Source organism: Oenanthe melanoleuca, chromosome 2 (assembly GCF_029582105.1).
Source record: "Oenanthe melanoleuca isolate GR-GAL-2019-014 chromosome 2, OMel1.0, whole genome shotgun sequence".
Lineage (NCBI taxonomy): Eukaryota > Metazoa > Chordata > Aves > Passeriformes > Muscicapidae > Oenanthe > Oenanthe melanoleuca.
Window position 1 is genome coordinate 69,283,169 of NC_079335.1, and position 21,672 is coordinate 69,304,840.

Genomic DNA, 21,672 nt, shown 5'->3' on the forward strand with positions numbered 1-21,672 from the left:
CTGGTTTGATTTTTTTCGACTTACATTCTTTGGTGTGTAACATTACTCATTTTAGATTTGTGTCTCCTCTTTTAATGCTCACAACTGTGCTGTATTCATCCTACAGCTTCATTATTCACATCTTGTTCCCCATTTGTCTTTAAAATGCCATTACACATTTCCATTTTACAGTCCCTATGCGTTGCTCATATTGCGTTTTTCTACTTATGAGTAGTTGTTTGTGTTTTTGAGAAGTTTCATGTGCACCAGATGTGATGTCTGCCCATCTCATAATCCAATCCTCTACTGTCTCATTATGTTTTTTCAGGTTTTCCTTTTTTTTATCTATGTTCTTACTGCACATTGGGGTTTTTTTACAATTCATTAGGTCTCAAATTGCACATCTCATTATATTTTTCCATTCTCCTCTCATTGAAGCATTTCACTTTTTTCACTCAGTATGTATTTTTCCTCTAACATAGACTCTTTAAAGATATGGTGAGCTCTGTACCTCAACATTTATTTTAACTTTCTTATCACATAGACTCATATTTCCCTGCATGTGTTTTGCACCTGTTATTTCCCACTTGCCATTATGTTGCATCATTTAATTTTTACTTTCAAAGAATGAGTGCCTGTTTGGTACCACATTACAGCTTTTCATTTCTATCTCTTTTTAATCTTTTATTTGCCACCTCACTTTGTCTATTCTTTTCCCCAGGATGTTTTGTTTCCTGTTTTATATAACATTATGTGTTTTTTTGCTTGAATTTCTTTTTTATGCATTTTTTATTACATATCAGTGTACAATATTTTCTTCATTTTTCCCTCTGCTTACATGCTTCATTTTGTCATGATTTTTTCATTTCATCAGGACTTTTTCTCCTCACCTATGACTTTTAAAGATTTTACTTTTCACTTTTGCATATGCATTCTTTTCTGTAGATCACCTTTCATTCCACATCTAGTTGGTTTTGTGCTCCTTTCTGCAGCACAGTAGGTTTTGTTGGTATAACTCATACACTCCTCCTTTTTCACTTGAACTTGCCTGCATCTCATCATGTCTCTCTTCCTGCCCCTCATTATGTGAGTATTTTCACATGCCACCACAGATGTGGATTTCACATCTCAAAATTAGTTTGCATGCCCTCTCTCACAAGGACTTTGAGTAGCTGATCACTCAGAGGTATTTTGCCTTTGTGTGTACCTGCTTAATGCTGAAAACAAAGTTTACTTCCTCACATGGTTTACTTGGTCCTCTTTTTCTATTTGCTATTTTTTTATGCAGAACCAAGTAAATTGGTATTTCTCTTTTCTTTTCTTTCTACATACTAAGTGCCTTTGGTTCACACAAAAAGCCAAAAGAAAATACAACAGAAAACAGAGATAACAGCACAGAAGATACATTGCAGACACTATGGGAATAAAGAAAGTTGAGGATGAACATTTGCTTAAAAGTGTACCTAGAAAACTTTGGTCAGGCTTTTTCATTAAAATCATACACGTTTTGAAATGCTGATTGCATTAGCAAGCACTTGCTGCTTTCAGAATTAGATTTACTTTATGAAAAACAGATCAGGCAGTCTCTCTGCACTCTCCAGTTTATCTTGGGAGGTAGGGATAAAAAAAGTGGTAAAGGAAATCTGTTTCTCCAGATTGCTCCATGGATTGAGTAACACAGATGAGGAGAAGGGTGGTGGAGGTTATGGAGCTGCTGGCCCCAGCTTGGGAGCCTCCAGCTGTGCACCTGGCCCCTCTCCCTGGGCAGTTCTGGTGCTCTCTGGGGAAGCCCCAAGGTGCTGGATGCAGCTGCTGCTGTGGATGATACAGCCTGGTGTGATGATTTTTTTCCCTTGCCTGTGTAGCTCCCTCTTCAAACAGTGTAGGCAGTGACTGTTTGGTGCTCCCAGTGTCCCTGCCCAGTGCTCCTTGCTGGGGAGGGCAGCAGGACATTTGGCCAAAACCTGCTCAGCCTGGATTCCAGCTGTTCCTGCAGGCAAGAAGTGGCAACAGGATTCCACTCCTGGACTACTGGGTTTGGCAAATCCTAACAGCCATAGCCCTAGGTCAGTGTGCTCCACAGATTTGCTGGAGATGGACCCTGCCACCATCCAGGCCACAGATGGAAGTGTAGGACCACAGGGGAAGAGCAGATACAAATCTCTGCTTCATTCGCTGTCGTTTTCCAGATGGAGCTATTGAGCATTTTAGCCCAGACAATTTTCACAATCTTACACACCCCATTCAGCTTTCACATGAGAATGCTCTTGGGGAAGTACCTCAAGCCAGGGTACATCACATCCACCTCTCCTCTAAAGTTTTGTGTCCTTTTCCACTTGCTTTATCTTCTGTCTCCAAGAGACATCTCAGGGAAGAAAACCTCACTCTGATTCAAGACTTGCCTCTCTGAACCCTAGACTTCCTATGGTGAAAACTCCAGACATGTTCATATGAAATATTTATCACACTAATTATTATTTCTGTGCCTGCCATGATCTGATACAAGCTGAGACATATATGGCCTCCTGTATCAACTGTGTGGGGTTAGAAGTTTGGAAAGAAGTTGTTACTCTGTTCTGGCAGTCAGGAACTTGGCAGCATTGCTGCAGAAACACGTTACAGGGAAATTAGTTACCTTGATTCCATCCCAGTGAAACTGTTTGATCAAGGACTGTGGCTTTTTACAATTTTCTATGTTATCAGTGCTACCAGTTGTCTAAATATTCTTTCAAAGTGCGTTTAACTGAAAAATTATATTTGCAGGAGAGAAAGCAAAAGATGTCATTCCAAATAAACTTTTGTGTTGAAATGACATTTGAAGTTGAAAAGGGAAATAAGTAGGAAACAACTGAACTGTTACTTTAATTTATGAGTAAAATGAGGATTTTATTTTGATTTCAGTTGAGAGAGCTGTCTCAGCATAAGAATGATATTCTTGCTTCATTCCGCGGGCATGTAGACTAAATAAGTTCACTTATGTGTGCAAAAATTATAAACCAACATAAATACAATACAACAAAGACTTTTGGCTCAGGATAAAAGTAGGTCTAAGACCTATCCAACATTCATCCTTCTTTTTTTTTTTTTTTTTTTTTTTGGCATAATTTCTGAAATTCTTCTTAGAAAGGAAAAGTCTTTGAACATTCCTTTGTATCTGCCCTTAATTCCTGCATTTCTAAATGCTTAAGGCCAACATGTTACCTCTTTACATACCGCTGTTAAAATGAAAACCTAGAATCCCCAATTACAGCAATTTAAAGGGATGTGAATAAATGAGATTATCAGGGAAATTTTTGTGCTCAAATACTTCCTGTATCGATTTTATCTTCCCTAATGACAGTTCATTTAGTTTCAGACTGTGCTAGGAAATGTGTGCTTGTCTGGACAGCAGTTTCCTGTGAATCTGGAAGACACTTGGTTGCTGCCGTGCATAATTTATTTCCTGGCTGGCACTTGCAGCACTGATGTGTAACCTGAATATGGCTGCATCATATTTGCTCTGAGTGAAGGTAAGCAAGAAAAATTACAATAACTTTGTTCAACCTTTGACCCTTACAAAAGGACACAGAAGATCAACATCCTTTCCTTCATGTGTTCCAATACAGTTTCTTGTAGGTCATTAAAAAAATAATGAGTTGTATGAAAACATGTAGAGCTTGCAGTTCCATTGTGTTTTCCAGTGTATCCAATAAGAATATTATTTTCCACTTTCATTCACAGTCTGTTAGGAAAGGATACCTCCACTTGCTATCTGACAGATGCCATGAGAAAGGCAACCAGGAGATTCTTCGACTGCTGATTCAAATTCTGAGTACTGAAAAGTCTGGGTTCTGGTGTTGAGTGCTGGCTTAATACTCACTGATGGCCAAAAGATTAAGCCATCTGATGGCTTTTGCATATGTACACAAAACAAAAGGGAGCATTTCAGATGCTCAAGGTCAGCCTAAGCTGGCATAGCCTGGGATCAGTGCCTGGGATCAGTGAGCTGCACTGGGCTGTTACCCAGGGTAAACATATTTGGGAAGCATTAGGTCAGTATCCAAGACTGGAGATTTGAGAATCCAGCTGCATCCCCTGTGGATGTAAAAGACCAACATCAAACAGGCAAATCCAAAAACAAAGCATGGCATTTTGTTATAAACATGATGGTCTAAAGATATTGTTAGAATGAGGCCCATAGGAAGCAATAACTTATTAAACTATGTAGTATGGTATCATGAGGAAAATTTTGAGTGGACAATCCCTTCCCAAGGACATTGTTAGGAATTACGATTAATTCCCCTGAGCTGAGTTATTTATCAGTAAGTTAGCACTTACCACTGAATTATTTGACTTTAGAAGAAAAGGTGTCTGGAGTCTTTGGAGCAGACAGGATATTAGTGCAAGGAGGGAAAGAAAGAGGGAGAGAAAAGTTCTGTATTCTGTGGAGCACAAAATATTTGGAGGCTGAGGAAGTAGGCTATAATGTGCCATAAAAAGAGGTTTTATTGAATCCATGGCTCCAAGCTGTCTGTCACCCCTCGGGAGGAAGAATTTGCAGCAAACATGCATAGCCAGCTTGGTGCTGAAAATATGGTGTCTGAAAAGCAAATGGAGCCCTTTAAGGGGGGCAGGCTCAGTTCTCCAGTTGCTCTTGGGCAGGAGAAGCAGGATACTAGAATCAGCACCAAGAAGATGTATTTTAGGTTTTGACCCATGATGCTCATCTTTGTATTGACAATTCTGTCCCATGCAGTTTACTGGTGTTCTGTTGACAAACTTTTGTTGGGTTGCAACAGATTTCTTGCAGTCTAGTTCCTTTTGCTGTATTTTTAGAGTGGAAACATGCTGAATTTAGCAAGTTTGGGAGGCTTCTCAGAGGTCTGTAGAAAGGTTTCCTGAATGTTCCAGGGAAGGGCTTTTCCATTCAAAAATCTGTGTCATGTTTCCAGCTGTGTCACTTGGAGCAGTGGTCAGTAATCATGGGACTGAGGGGCCAGGATGGAGTACACTGATTGCACACATCACATCACAGGTGTGCATCCACCACACAGCAATGAAGTGCCCAGCCCTGACAACCACACACCCATCACCTGCCAGCCAGGTGCCCACTGAGTGCCTGGGTGTCTGATCCATCTTAAACTAAAGCTGTCCTTTTGGGAGAGGTGGCCTTTCTACTGTGTGACTCCATTGGTGCTTGTGGAGGGAGTGGGGCAGGAATGCAAATGATACTCTGGGGTTGAATTGGTAATTCAGGGAAAACTGGCTGGTAGGGAGCTTTAAGTAAGAGATTAATGGGCATTTTAGAAACCTCTTGTGGTTTCTAAATGTTGAACTCAAGTAGCTATATGTTCTTTTACCTCCACTTATCTCTGTTTAAAAAAGGTTTTTAGAGTTCTTTACTTCATCCAGTCAGTCAATTGCTCTTGTCTTTACAGATAATGTTCTTTTAACTATACTATAGAACTTTCCTGAGCACTTTAAGGTACAGAATAAAACCTGAGAAATTTAATTTGAGTGAAGCCATTGGATATCACCTAGGCTGACTTCCTGCTCTAAGCAGGGCTATCTTCAAAGCTGTATGTGGGATACTCCTTGAAATACCTTCTGCAATTTGTTAAGACATTAAGAGCAGTTAAATTTAATTTCTTGCTTCTGGGGACTCCATGCTGAGTGAATGCAAAGCGGTATTCCAGTAATAAATTATGTGTCCATATGTGAAAAAAATCCCAAAAAACAACTGCCTTGCCTGCTCTTTGCTGGTTTGTGACAGCAGTTTGACTGTTTTATTTTGCATCCAGAGGCCTACCTCTCAGCTGCTGCTGTGTGAAGAAATTCCTAGTTAATCCAAAAGTGGATTGGGAGCTAGCCATTTGGGATAGAGTGGCATGCAGCCATTGCCTCCTGAGCTGAGCTCTCTTGCTGGGGAAGATGGTTGGGAGGCTGGAGCATGCCATGTGGCTTTGGAGAGGCTGAGGGAGCTGGGTTTATGAGTCTGGAGAAAAGAAGTGTGGAGGGTGAGAGGGAAACCTCACTACAATTTTCCTTTACCTTAGGGAATGGCAGGGAAGATGGAACCAGATTCCTGGGAAAGATCAATCCTCATAGATTTCTGAGATGTGAAACAACGTAAAGGTTAGTCCTGTGTCAAAATTCTATTTACACTAAAGATTCTTTGGACTGTTTTGACTGTTACTCTGTCTTCACGGAATCTGTAGAAAAAAAGGTTTTTCTTAGCACAATTTATCACCTTTTGCGCATTGTTACTTTTCCCTCAAAATAAAATATTTAAATAACAAAATGTTCTCCTGTGTGGGCCATGGAAGCTGTCTCTTTTACCTTGTGTTCTTATCCCAGCCAAGTTTCTGCAAGGAGAAATAAATTTTTAATAGTCCACTTTCCAAATGATCTGATAAGGACAAAGTTAACTGTCATAGAAATACACATTCTGTTCTGGCTAAAGTATGAGCTGCCTGTTGAATAGATTTGCAGCTGTTGTGAATCATGACAAATGACAGAGAATAAGTGCCCATAAAAATTTAAGAAAATCAGAACCCAACCCATTAATTTTCACTAATTAGATTCTGTTGGATTGAGACACAAACACCAGGTTTGATTAATATTAAAGTTTGGATCAGAGCCTTTGCCATGCCTGAAGAGCACTCCAGTTTGATGCAGCACATTTTCAGATAATGTGCAAAATCTTCAAAGCCACGAATGTAAATTACTCCTCTCCCTGACCTCTTGTTATCTTCTGAAGTCTACTGAGGAATTTCTTGACTCCTGTAAGTTTGATGTGACTGATGCATCTCTCAAGGAGGAGTATTTTGCCTTCCAGTTCAATAAAGGGTGATACAAAGAGGTCTTGAGCACAAATATTTTTTCAGAGCCAGTGCTGTTTTCATTCTCAGCTCTTTCCCAAGCCCTGAGAAAACTATGCTTTCCCCAGACTTTAAAACTGAAGCAAAAATCCACGGCCACGTTTGAAGCAAGACAAGAAGTTATACATGAATGTAGGCCAGTGCTGGTTCTTGCCAGATTCAGCCCAGCAGTTTTGAGGCAGGAGCAAGACAAGTCTGGGGTCAAGCCAGGGGTCAGTCCAGAGCCCAGGCACAGCCAGGGGCTCATGGCCAGGCTCAGGGGTGTGCTGTGATGTGGCTACAGACCATAACCCACAGCACAGATCACACTAGCAGGGACCAGCAGCACAGGATGGGCCCTAAAAGGGCCTGGGCTTGTGAGCAGAATGGGTGGATGGAGCCCACCAGTTGACCAAGGTCTCAGTGCCCTCAGTGGTCTGACACATCTTGGAATTTTCACTAGCATTACACAGACAGAAGAAAATGAGATTTTGGGCCATGAAGCTTTGTCTGTTTCACCATGAGCCTTAGAACTTCTTTAGATGCATCCCATGGTCATCCTCCATCTTTCAATGTGCAGCCTAGCTGGAGATAATTTGAGCAATTGCCTTCATTATCTGCTTTTTCTCCTTATTTTTCAATGGTACCTTGTTTACTAGGAACCATTCTCTCTGATAAAAACCCAAGTATTTTTTATTCATATATTATTTTCTTAAATTTATCACAATGTTATGAACGTGCATAATGTATTGCTATTGTATCTTCACAGTACCCCTGAGGGGAAAGAAATTGTCATAGAGTCAGAGGCTTTATACAAATCATTTAATTTAAAGCTGCTAGTACTTGGTACAGTCACAAATCAGAAAAATACATTTAAATCAGGCAGTAGAGCCTCAGTTAAGGAATTAAAGAGTAAAGGAACATAAATGAGTTATTACTTTCAGGTAAGTTCATTTAATAATTTAACAAGCATCCTTACACTGAACACTGAAGAGGCAAGTCTAAGCCTACTAATCAGCACTTAATTTCCTTAATCAGGAGACCAGTGTGGTCTCACATGGCCCTGTGCTTTGAGGACACCATGCCTTCCAACTCTGGCAGTTCTACTGTTTTACACTGCTCTGTTTCATCCACCAGGCAAATACATCTGGTGTGCTGAATTGGATATTGAAGAGAAAAAGAAGAGGATTTCTGCACTGAATGTAAATGTTCATGCTTCTGAACTTTGTATGTGAATCTACTACTTCATTTGTGTGACATTTAGAAGCCTTTCATCTGCTTTTAAAGAGTACAGATCCCTACAGAGAAGGGACAGTCACAGATAAGGTGATGTGCCCATCATAAGCAGATCTCTTGCACACCTGTGTGTCACTGAAGAAAATGGAAAGACAAACACCAACTGCTGCCATCTTCTCCTTAAATCAGCCCTGATTTCACAGATGTTCGTTGACAGCAGAGGAATGATAAAACTCCAGAGTTGTAGGCACCATTAGACTTTCCAGAGTGGGAAGACACACTATTTTGCCACAGGCTGTCATCTCATCACAGTCTTTTTTTCCAATCCAGTTTTTGTCTTGTATACCTTTTTCTGTCTTAGCTCCCCAAGGGATGAAAACAAGAAATACAGTTGCATTTTGAGGCTTAGGGAGGACATTATGTTCAAGGCACAACGATCTCCATCAAGCCCTGACAGCCACACTGCATCTTTGGCTTAGTATATCCATATGTTTGTGTGAGCAAGTGCTGCATTGCCCCAGGGACATAGCAGTGGAGGGCAGATGCAGTGAGGGATGCTCTGGTGGGCATAAAGAAAGAGCATGATGAAGAAACAAATGTCAAAACAGGATGAATAGTTTTGTTTGCTGTGTTAGGTATAAGGAGATGTGGTACTGGGTGGGAACAAACATTTCCACAGATAGGATCGTGCCGGTCCTGTCTGGTCCTGCAGAAGAGTAGAGTTTCCAGCACCTGAAGAAGCATAAGGTTTACTTGCTAACCTGTTTTTCTCTTCCTATTCCTGTTGTGGTTTTTTGTGTTTTTCTAAAAAGTATTATTAAAGCAGTTTTGCTGCTGTGCCTTTCCTACTGGGAGCACCAGAGCATCTGTGTGTCCCTCCTGGAGCACAGCAACTGTGCAGCTGAGTGAGGAGGAGGGCAGTTAGCAGCTCCTTCATGAAACATAAAAATAGTTCCTACTGTTTACACTAAGAACTTGGCTGGGGCATGTCATTTAAGGCTTTGAGGGGTAGAGAGCCTCCTGTGATATGGAGTTGTTAAACTGTACAGTGAAGAATGGTGTGAAACATATGTGTTGTCATGCCACTCCCCCATGACACTTTGCATCTTTTTGCATACTGAAGAGGAATAGCTCCAAGACATTGTGAGGAGGTTTCATACCTCATGGAGAAAGCCTTTCAACATTTGCATCTAAGCTTAGCATTGTGTACAGCTCTTTAAATAATTTAAAAACCAAAATAGGTGCAAAACATTTTTGCTGCACTGCCTGCCTGTTTGTTTTTATTCTTCCACTTAGAAAGACCTTTCAGGATGGATAACCTGATTTTGTACTAGTAGTACATTAAGTTCTACTATTAAATTGAACTCCTGTGAATACAAAGCAAGCCAGACATTTCACTGCAATCCTTTGTTCCGTTACCAGGGATATCATCAGTGGAGTTCATTAAATACCTCTTTCAATTCTAGTGAAGACTATCTTCACCTTCTCATCTGGAGAGAGTGCTACATTTCTCAGCCTGCTAGATAAAACAAACAGAGAAAAAAAGCCCAGAGAGACTGAGCTATCACTTAAAGAAACTTTCTTTTTTCCTCTCTCTATTTTTTTGCCTAGATTCTCTGGTTTTCCCCTGCTAAGGAGAGACTTACTTTTGATTCTGTGGCAGGTTGTTCTCATGTTGAGCTCTCATCATTGAGGAGATTGGATGATACAATATATTGGCATCTCTGGCTCTTAGCTGATTATTCTCAGTCTTTTCTATTCATGCTGTGCTTTCAGTTTAACCAGGAAAAAGGAAAATTTTCTCAGGAATTTAACTTCTCTCCTAGTTTCTCGTCAATAAAAAGGAAAAATAAATAAAGAAGGTGAAAACTCTTAGACAAACTGTTCCTAGGTGAAGGTGAACTTGAGTTCCCTTGTGAAGTCACATGTACTTTTCTGCAAATTCTTACCTGAACAGAGTTCAGCAGGGTTGAGAACTCTTACACCAGGGTCAGAAGATGATATGGTGTCTCCATGGAAATGACGGAGATTTTGTGCTTTTCTTCTGAGATCAGACTGTGGTCAAGTGCTCTGCAGAGTAGTTCTGCTATTAACTAGTCCTAAAAAGCAAACCTCTAGTATCCAAGCATCCAGACATGAAACTTTTTGGAAATAAATATCAGGCCAGGGAATGTACAGCATAATTTCTTTAGAGAAGTTGGATGTGTTTTTGCTTGGACAAGCTCCTACATTTTCATGATACATTTTGTTCAGACGTTTGGATAGTGTAATACTGTGCATATAAATATGTGTTGCAAATTATTTTATCCCCTTAAGAAAATACAGAATGCAAAGCAGAAGGGGTAATTTTGCCAGCTTCCTATGTGGTAGACTTTGCTTCCACAATGACTCTGAATGAGTGATTCACTCAGACATTTGCAAAACCTGTAGGAAGATAACAGGTATAGGGAGACAAGAGATTTTAATGAAAAAAAAAAAAAAAAAGTAGGGGTTATTTTAATAATTGTTTGCATCACATTTTTTTTTTCCCTAAGAAAAAATATCACTAGTTGAACAACTCCTACCTGTGAAATCAGAATTAGTGACACTAATAGGGACTCCTATTTTAAAGATATTTCAAGAATAGTGTCTTTTTCTATATTTATGTTCACCCTGCATGAAAGATCCTGTCTTGCATCACCTAAAGGCTTATTAGAGGAAAACAAGGGGCATGAATTTTCACAAGCACAACAGAGTAAAGGCAAAAAACAGCATTTAAAAGGAGAATCCTGGATACATGTAAGGAAGAACTTCTTCAGCACAAGAGCACTGAATCACTGAAATACACTGTTCAGGGAGGCTGTGGAATCAGCATGCCTGGAGATGTTCAAAACTTGTGTGAACAAGACCCAGAGTAATCTGAATTAGTTTGGAAGACAGTCTGGAACTGTGCTTGAGTCAGAAGACTTTCAGGGTTCCTTTGAGTCTAAATGCTTCTATTATCCCATGATCTCAGTTATGCCACAAAGTGATAAGTAATCAAAAAAAACCAGGACAAATTACTGAATTTTCTGAGAAAAGACATGGCAGTGCAAGAGTACATGAGGATTAAACAGCAAAATGAGCTGCATCCTGAAAAGAAAGACTGAAAAGAAGTAGAAGAGGGAACATATTGTGGCAATGCTGGCTACTAAGTTCAGAAAAACATGGAAGTATTTCACATGCTGTGGATGAATATGTTGAATTTTCTTCAATGGGAAGTTATGAGTTAAATTATTGAGATAAAACAATATTTAGATAGCTGTATAGAAAAATGATGGTATTTGCTTTCCTATAATGCTAAGCAAGGTGCATTCCAATATTCACATTTAGAGAAATAAACTGATTACTTGCAGCACCTTCTGTAGTTAAACCACTAAATATTAGCTCAGATGCTTTTAGCTATAGTTTATAATTTGTAAAGGTGCCCCTACCTGCAGTACTCTGCACAGTGCTATGACTTGCTTTTCTGAGCATGGTGTGTGGCTGTCGTGTCTTGCTGCAACACTGTCAGTCTCTTGGGTTGGCAAAGGCAGCAGGTTTCACATTCTTCTTCTAGAGAGGTGTTTTGTTCAGTTCTAGATTTGGAGTGCAGGTGAGCTAATGTGACCGTGATTTTGTACTAGAACATCAGTGATTAATGGCATCAGAATGTAACAGGCAGACTGGAGAAGTCCCCAGTATTGATCAAAGATAATAAATCCATAACATTGACAAGAAGTATTTTAATTATTTAAATCTGGGAATGTGTGCTAAGGCAGACTCCTCATAAGTTTCCTTTTTCATTAATATCATAGATACTCCATCTTCTCATTTCTTAGTTATAATAATTTGAATTATGAATGATTGGGCCACATTCAAAATGGGATATTACAAATGGCTGTCATACTCTGAAAGTCTTTTGGCACAGAATTTGAAATAATATAAAAACAGTATAAAGGCTTTCCACTGCAGTGTGCTCTGGAGCCATCTTTCATTGCAGGCATCACCTGATGCAGCAGAAGATCTGCAACCAGTATTTGGAGCTGCAAGAAACTGATGTCTTACAATGGAACCCCAGGCTCATCCACCCTGCTTCTCCCATTTCTCCCATTTGGTTTGTTAACTAGTTTTGATTTTTTTTTTCAGTTTGTTGGGGCATCCTCCCTCCCTCTGTCCCTCCTTCCCTTTTTCCCTTTCCCTTTCCCTTTTCCTCCTTTTCCTCCTTTTCCTTTTTTTCCTTTTTTTCCTTTTCCTTTTCCTTTCCCTCCTTTTCCTTTTCCTTTTCCTTTTCCTTTTCCTTTTCCTTTTCCTTTTCCTTTTCCTTTTCCTTTTCCTTTTCCTTTTCCTTTTCCTTTTCCTTTTCCTTTTCCTTTTCCTTTTCCTTTTCCTTTTCCTTTTCCTTTTCCTTTTCCTACAGGTCTCACATGTCCTAGCCAGGAACCCCTGATTCAACACCTACTGCTACAGGCACTCAGCTCTTGCCTTGAACTCCTCCAAGCCTTTCTCAGCCACCTCCAGTGTGCTCCTCCTCAGGCAGTGCCACATTTTAGGCCAGGAATGCAGACACCAGACAGGATCAGAGCAAGCAGCCCCAGCTGGGACCTCACACAGCAATGAGTTATGGCCTGGTGAGCAGCCATCCTGGGGAAAAGTGTGTTCTCATAGCGTTTTCAGAGATGCTTTTCTTCAAATTCCAGGTCTTACCTGATACCTCACCTGACACTGGCTATGTCTGGTCCTAGTTTTAGTCACAAGGGACTCACTCAAACCTTCTCTACGCACAGCAGAAACAAAAGCTGAGCAGGTTAGCACTGAGAAACCTCAGGCACTCTCTCCCTGTCCAAGAGCAGAAATCAGAGGAGCATAATAAATCAGCAGAAGGTGAAGCAATGTGACTGTGCCTTGGTAGTTTAGAAGGGGTCTGGAGGGATTCAGGATTGCTTCTGTATTCTAAGTGCTGATGATAAAAAAATGATCTTAAAATGAATTTTTAAGGGGTTATAGCATTTTGTCAGAAGTCAGTGGGCACAATATTCTCTCTTTTTTCCTCCAGCTTGTTCAGAAGTGTCACATTTGAGAGTGATATCTGAAAAAGCTCTTGTGGTGCCAGGAGACATTTTAATTTCCAATTCTGTGATAGCATTTCTAGAAATAAATCCTGCCAACAGCAGTAATTAAAGAGACCTTCCAACTGTGCCTTAGGCCACCCTTTTGTGCTTGTCTTCTGCTCAGGCAACAAAACTGGTCATGACAGTAAAATATTCTGCTGACATATCTTAGAGGCATATGTTCAGCAAAAAGCCTTGTTCAGTTTCTAGGTTCCCAGCTCAAATAATTAGCAGCATTTGCTATTAAACCAAAATGAGCTGAAATTTATAACTCCACCTCAGATGTATAAAGAGTGTATATTGTAAAGATCATGTCATACATCCAGCCTTACTACAGCACTTTCCCAGGGAACACCTTTTTCCCCATTTCTGGCAGATCACTGTGGCTGTATTCACTGGCTAAGATGACATTTTAAAAAGTTTCCAAGCTTCAGGAATGGAGCAAGTGCTGTGCCTTTTCTACACTCTTTCAAGAAAAGACACCTTTTCTTCCCACTGAACTCCTTTGAGAGTATCCCAAATTATGATCATCCTTACTCTTCCCACCTCAGGTCTTCTCACAGTGCACCCATTCCTAGCAGCTTCCCTTGATTCTCTTAATTTTGCCTGGCAGTAACTCTAAATCCAACTGGAGCAAAGTAGAGCAGCAGACATTCATTAAGTCTTTCTTGTTTCAATCTCAAATGCCATGGCTTCTATTAGAAAACAAACAGATCCCAACACCATCACAACCAAAACTGAAACCAAAAATCAACAACCACAAAAGAAACAAAAAACAACAAGAAACAAACCCAAACCAAATCAAAACAATCATTCAAATAAAGAAAAAACCAAAATCCCAACACATGCATTTTTAGTACTGTGTGTGAAGTTTGGATTAAACTATAAGGAATCTTATTTCAAGAAAGAAATTTGCAAAATAAGGTTTTAAATATAAAGTTTTCCACAATTCCTAATATTACTTCTGTACGTTGCTAATGTGACAGAAAGTACAGAGTCCAGCTTTTCAAGTACATTCTTTCACTTCTTAAGAAGTGAAAGATTTCTTTTCCTAAAGAAATCTGAAACATTTTCAGTAGAATAAATGCTATTTGGTCTGCATTTAAAATAATGATCAATATCAGGAGTAGTCCAGAACACTTTTTTGTACCTTTGAGAAGCACATGGAACAGCCAATGTCTTAACTGAGCAGCTCAAAAACAGATTGTGTAGGTTCAGTCTAAAGTTTGAAATTTATCATGTACAGCTGAGAACAAAATTGTGAGAGATGAAGTAATCTCTTCAACATGCTCTAATTGAAGCAGAGCAGGAAAACAAGTTCAAAGCTGAGAGTTTTTAAATAATCAGAAACACAAGGTTATTTGCATAACGTTTGACTGGTTCCTTAAAAATGTGACAGAACAGAATAACTAAAAGATGATGCGTGCTGCAAGGTCAGCACTGATAGCAACTGTTTTCTTTAATACCTTTAAAGCTATTTAAATCAATTAGCATGACTTACAACTGACTTGCAGAAATAAATAGTGGTACATTTTCAACTTCATATCATGGGGAAAAATGACTAATGAGGTAGCTGTGAAATACAAAGGCCTTGGATGGGTGATTTATATAATGGATATTAATTTAAAATAGAAGTTTAAAAATAATCTGCGGCTTTACCCTTGCTTCTGAATGGAAAGATTTTGTTGAAAAAAAAATAGAAGAATGAGATGGTAGGACTAAAGGTAACTCAGGAAGTCATCTAATTGAACCTCCATCTCAAAGAAGGGTCAGGTTCTTTTTCCAGTTTGATCTTAAAGATCTCCAAATTTGGAAATAGCAAAAGCCTCTGCAACTTCTTCTGCTACATAAAATAAAGTTAAATAAAGTTCTCCTTTTAGCTATTTTGAATATCTTTCATTTTAACTTCTGCCCCTTTTTTTGGGCCTCCAAGCATACAACACCATGAAAAGCTTGGCTCTATCTTCTTGTTGTCCTCTTCTTCAGAACTTGTGTCAGCTGTCAGTAAAATATTTGTCTCAGTCAGCAACACTTCTTTGTCAGGGAATATCAGATCCAACTGTTTGCAACAACAAGTGTTCTAATGAATAAATTATCTTTGACACACACCAAAAATTTCCTTAACTGCTTGCATCCCACCATGTTGCTACTCCAACAAGGATCTGCAATTTATGGAGTTACTGGTGTCATTTAAAAAAGGCTTCTCTGCAAATCTGTCCTCTAGTCAACTGCCTCCCAGGATGTATTGGTGCATAAGGTTATTTCTCACCAGGGGCAGAGCTTTCATTTCCCATTCTTAAAGTGCATGAGGTTCCTCTTCACAGATTTCTCCAGCTTCTCAAAATCCTTTTGTATGGTGTACTGGCCACTCTTCACAGGTTTGTTTCTCCTCTGGGCTAGTCTGTCCCGTTGCCCAGGTCATTGCTAAACAGGACTGGACCCATTACCAATGCCTGGGGCATGCTAGTGAGTGACCTCCAGCAGAACTTCCTGGTCCTGACCACAGCCCTTCTGAACCCTGCCAGTTCAGCCAGTTTTCAGTGCACTTCCCTGGTACCTGACTAGCCTGGCCACGTTGGGATGTGTCATTTGTTGGCTGTGCCTCCATGCCAGGTGCCCACCAAAGCCAGTCTGTTGCTCCCCTCCTCAGCTGGGCAGGGGAGAGAAAATAAAACAAAATGCTTGTGTGTTGAGATAAGGGTGGGGAGAGTTCTTTTATCAGTTCCTGTCATGGGCAAAACTAACTCAGCTTGGGGAGATGAATTGAATTTTTTGCCAGTCATATCAGAGTAGGGTAATGAGAAATAAACCCAAACCTTAAAAACACCTTCCCACCACCCTGCCCTTCTTCCCAGACTTCACTCCTGATTTTTTTGAAGCATGACTTTCCCTTCATAAATCCATGCTCCCAATCACCTTCTTCCTTTTCATCTGTCTGGAAGTGGTTTCTGGAATTAGTTGCTCACTACTTTCTCGGTGAGGCTGACAGATCTGCATCTCCCTGGGCCCTCCTCGTTGCCCTTCTGGATGACTGGAGTGACATTTGCTGTCTTTGCATCTCAAGAGCTCCTCTGATCATCACAGCCTTTCAAAGGGAATTGAGAGTGGCCTCACAAGTATGGTATTATCATAACATCTGCTGTTATGGAGTGTGTTGTAATAGGGCAGAGCTGTCCTGTGCTATATAGGCTCCAGCTTTCCTCTCTGTATTATTTGCTCTTTGCTTTTAGACAATATTTTCAACACTTTTGATGTGATTGTAAGACCTGGAAATGTACTGTTTTTAAAGAAATGAAATCTAAGATAATCTCAGAACTGTATGCAATCAAGCAAAAGGGGTTTCAATCTCTGTGTCACATATTGTGATAGTTTGATGAAAACTTGAGTTCTGACATTGTTACTGCTGCACAAGCCAAGTATAAGATTTCTCATTCACCCAAAGTGGAAATTAATCTTTAGCACATTTATAATCTTTTCTCATCATTAAAACATCTGCTATTCAGACATAATATTTAATGACTTCACAGAAAAAAATGCATTCTAAATACTTTGAGATGTGATACTTAGACACTGCCTTTTATTCAGATCTTTTTGAATAGTTTAAAAAGTAATCATATTTTATTGTGCTAACTGCTCGCTTTGAGCTCATCTAAATGGTAATAAGGGAGAAAATGAATGAATTTTTTTCATTAATTTTTCATGGTTTCCCTAAGTATTGAACCATTTCCCTTAAAACTTTTCTATTGATTTGTGCACTCATTTCTCTGGATCATCACCACCCATGTATTGCATTAATTATCTTTGCAAAGGAGATATTTTTTAGAGGAAAATCTGAAAACTTCCTGGACTTTCCATACTGATGAAGAGCAAAGCTGACTTTTAGCCTCGTCTCTGAGATCACCTTCCTCTAAAATCTGCTTTCTCAAATTCCAAGGTAAAACATTTATGCCTAATTTTGTACCATGTACCTTGCTAGTTCTATTGCTAGAAAAATATTTCAGATTTTATCGTCTCTAGTCAACTTAACTGCTAAAATTACTTCATTAAATCCTCTGCTCTTTGGGTAAGAACCACAGGAATCTGTGGCAACACCCATTCAATTTTGAAAGCTCTTTCTAAGAAGCAGTCTGAGATGCAATCTCAGAGATGCACTGGGCCTTTTCTCACATAAAATAATGGCTGATATACTAGCCTAAAATATCAACATTTTTAATTATGAAGTAATTAGGATTGCCAAGCTCATCCAGTGCCATCTCTAACACTGGAGCATTAGCATTCAATAGCTGTCTCCCAAATTAGTAAAATTCCTGTCTTTCCTGACTACAGTGTAGCTGTACATTTTCCAAATGAAATTATTGCAAACAATAGAGCATAATGGCCCTTGGTTGGCCTCTGGAAGGGGTTTTGCTTGGTTGAAGGAGAAGAGTAGAGGTTGAGGACAAAAACTCTTTTTGAAAAATCTATTTTTATCTGCTTGCTGAAGAGCCAATTTCAGAATAAGGTGGAAGGCTTGCTTCAAAGCTGACCTTTCTGAGATGAGATGCCATGGATCATAGGTGAGCACAGATGCTTGCAGCTTCTGTATGGATTTACAGGAGCTACTGGGACTTCTACAGGAAAGTAAAAGTTGAAAAAAAAGAGTAAAATGTAATACATGTGTATATATATATCACCTGGACTTAGTGAGAATATCACCAAGCTGGAGAGACCTCCACAGGCAGCAGATGGAAGAAACATACCTGTGAAAACCTCATATGGATGCTGAAATGACAAACACTCTTGTGATATGAGGCAATGCAACCCAGACTAGAATAATGTCAGAACAGGTTCCTGCAGCTGAGCAAAGCCCTGCACACCAGCTGGGAGGCAGTGGCTGGTTGTTCATGTACCCACATTCAGTTCATAGCCTAGAGAATCAGGCATCTAGAGAGATTCAAGCCAATATGCTGAGCATCCCAACTGTAATAAGCTAAAAATGTATTTGTGGTCTGTTATGAAGTGTTGAATGACAAGTGGTGCATTCCTGATCAAATGAACTTAATCACTTTCTGGTAGGTGAGATGTCCGTGGTGAAGTGTCTGGCAAAAAAAACAACAAACCACAAAAAAAACAAACTTTAAATTTTTAGAACAAAACATTCTCATGGTCCTTCCAGAACATTTCTATCCTTTGTGGAAGAACATCTTCACAGACTGCTTGTAATTGAACTGAAACCTGAGGGATTTATTAATATAGAAATTGAGTTAGGTACAAATAGCATAGCATATATTTTGGATTCTTTCCTATTCTAGACAATTTGGAACCTGATAGATTAAATTAACTGTGAGGAAAGACAGAAGAAACTATCTTAAATCACTATGGGAATTCAGTTACTAAAATGATGTATCAGTCTTATGAAAATGTGTGTAATTATGGGAGCATCCTTTGAGACAGTTGCATGCAACTCTGGGGCTGTGATTTGTTCACCACTTAACTTCTTCAAAATATTTGATTTGACCTTGGAGTTATTTCACATTTGAAATATTTGTGCCTACAGTTCAGATGATAAATACCATTCCTTCAAAATTTATTTAAATTAAAGCATTTGGTTAAATGTGAAATATCATGTTAATACAATATTTCAAATATGGTTTATGTCATGGCTGTTAACTGATAAAGAAATAAAAGAAACTTGGAACTATAAAAAGGAAACATTTAAAACTCTTTTAAAAATTAAATTGAAAAATCTTAAGTATAATTTCCAGTTGGTAGAGAAAACAGTCCTTCCAGAGAACTGACCTTCTGAAATTACTAAAGTAGGCACTACAGGGAAGTGTGTCTCACAGAACAGATGCCTAGTATAAATTGGATTAAATCAGGTGAATGAACAAACAGAATTCATGCTGTAGATTACAAAGATAAATAATGATAAATATCCTAGTTTTCTATGAACAGTTTAAACAATGTCTAACATTTTGTTATTGAGTAATAAGAGCTAGGTACATGTGCAGTGTGTGCTGCTCCTCCATCATCTGCAGCTAAATTCAAATGTCCAGTCTGCATTTATACCATTTTCACTGTGTACACAACCTGGTTCTAGGATCAGATAGGACAGAATTTCTCAAAACTATCCTTTTTATCATGTAGAGAGTCCTGACCGGGGCTAAAGAATCCTTTGAGACTTTACAGCAGAGAATCTAACAAATATATTTTTGTACTTGAAACTATTTTAGAAAAGGGCTGATGCAGCTGAAAGTGAAGGCATTGCAAAGTTTCAGCTTTTGCCTGTTCAGTGGTTCTGCACCCTCAAGCAGGCCATTTTCATTTTTTAAGTTTAAAGTACCATTTCTTGGTGCCATGCTGGGAACTGGCAGTGCTGAACTGTCCAGCAGGCTTTTCACTGGGCTGCCAGCAGAGCCTCATGATACAGCAGAGTTCTGGCTGGGAGCAAGTCCTTTGCAAATGCATACCTCCACTCCTGTCCCCTCTGGACTACAAGACTTTTGCCTTGGTCCTAAGCCATCACAATTAATAAGCACAACAGTACATATAACAGAAGTGCAATTTGCAGACTGCCAGACTTGATGTTTTACAGCCCAGTGACAAGCACACAGCATGTTTAGGAGGGCATGGCATAGGCTCTGAGCACAGAAGGCATCACTGGGTATCTTAGAAGGCTGCATTACAAAGAAGAGGACAATTTGGCACCAAACTGTACAACAAGGACAGTGGCAGAAAGCATCTTGGCAGAAAACATCCATGTTTCCCCATAGAAAGAATTAGCTGGCTTGGACAAGTCACAGCTGTGTGGATAACCAGAAGATTAAGTGTCCAAACAGGGAATGAATTAACTTGGCAAACAGATGTGAACAATTACACAAATCATCTTAATTTTGGATGCTAGCATTCCCAGGCTGTGCAAGCTTGGGCTCCTGAGCATTCCTTGATCTGGAGAAAGAGGGGAAGCCTTGTGAACCTGATATGATTCTAAACCAAGGTCAGTTCTGCTCAAGCCTCCATGGACACAGGAAATTATGCATGCTCAAGATCTAGGCCCTATGTACTCAGAAGGTTTGCAATTCATTTACAGCTGGCTTTTGGTGCTGCAAGTGGCATTGTGGCATTATTATCAGTTGTCATTTAAGAAGGAGGAACATTAGGTTTCTGTGCATTCCTAGTTTGAAGAGGGTTGAACCACACTCCTTACATTCCAGGAAACTTTTCTTCATTTCAAGGATCTTGAAGTGCTCCCTGTCCACAAGTACATCTACAAGAGTCATGATACTAAAGAGAGACAGAAAAAAAATTTAAAAATTGGAACATTTGACACAGGCAAAAAGAAAATTCTTTCTTGAAGAGAGGTGTGAGTTGCACTTGTTAAACTATTGTTATAAGACATCATACCTTCATGTATAAAATCACCCATGAAAGAAAATTAAAACCACAGATTAACAAGAGTAAAATGTTTGAGAAATTCAACATCTTACGGATTATCCTTACCTCAAGAACTGGAGAAAGTTATGAAGATTTAAGAGGATTTTCTTTTAATCCTAACTGAAGACAGGTGGGTTTTCATCATTGCTTTCTGATATTTCATCCCTCTCACTCAACTTCTTCATGCCCTATATTAGTATTTCTATCCAATCTTACATAAACAAAATATGCTTAATTAGATTGTTGTAACAGTGAACCAGCCATGACAAACCTCATTGTCAGAATTATTAAAAAATGGTGTGACTTTTAAAAATAAAAATAAATTATCTTTTTTTAGCTTTTAATAAGCAGAGAAGTCAGATGAAATTCATTCACATGCTGCAAAAACCAATTGTGATAATAATTAGGATTTTAAGTTGCTTTATTTGCATGAATGTGTTTCCTCTCATCTGGAAACATTTCAATGTACTGATTAATTTAGTATAAAAATCTAATCTGGAATAGGCATGGAAGGAATTATAAAAATAAAGCTAACCTTAATGCACTCATGTAACATTAATTACAGTTGAAACACTCCAGTTATGCCTATTAGCAAGTAAAACTTTTATCATTCAAAAATACTTGTGCATTGCAACATTTTGAACTCAATCATTATTTTCAACATAGAAAATTTTAGATAAATCTTTCTATGTTGAAAGTAATGAAAAGCAGTTCTGTGCCCAAGGCAGGAATCACAAAGTTGGTACATTTTTCTCATATGAACTATTTAATCTCTTAAGCTTAGAATTCACTTGTGGAAACAGCTATGAGTATAGCAACTATCTGTTAATTCATGCATTTTGGGTGAAATTAAACATATCAGTGTATGCATCTGTAAAAACAAACCCCTTCAGAATAGAAAAGTTCTGCAAGTTTTCTGGTTAGAAATAAGTACATCACTAGGGATATTAAAAAATGTAGTGAATGAATTCCTTTCTATTCTGCTCATGTGTGCAGGTTCCAATTTAGTCATTAAATGATAGTGTCTTGATGCATGAGTCTTTTTTCCTTCCTTCCTTCCTTCCTTCCTTCCTTCCTTGCTTCCTTCCTTCCTTCCT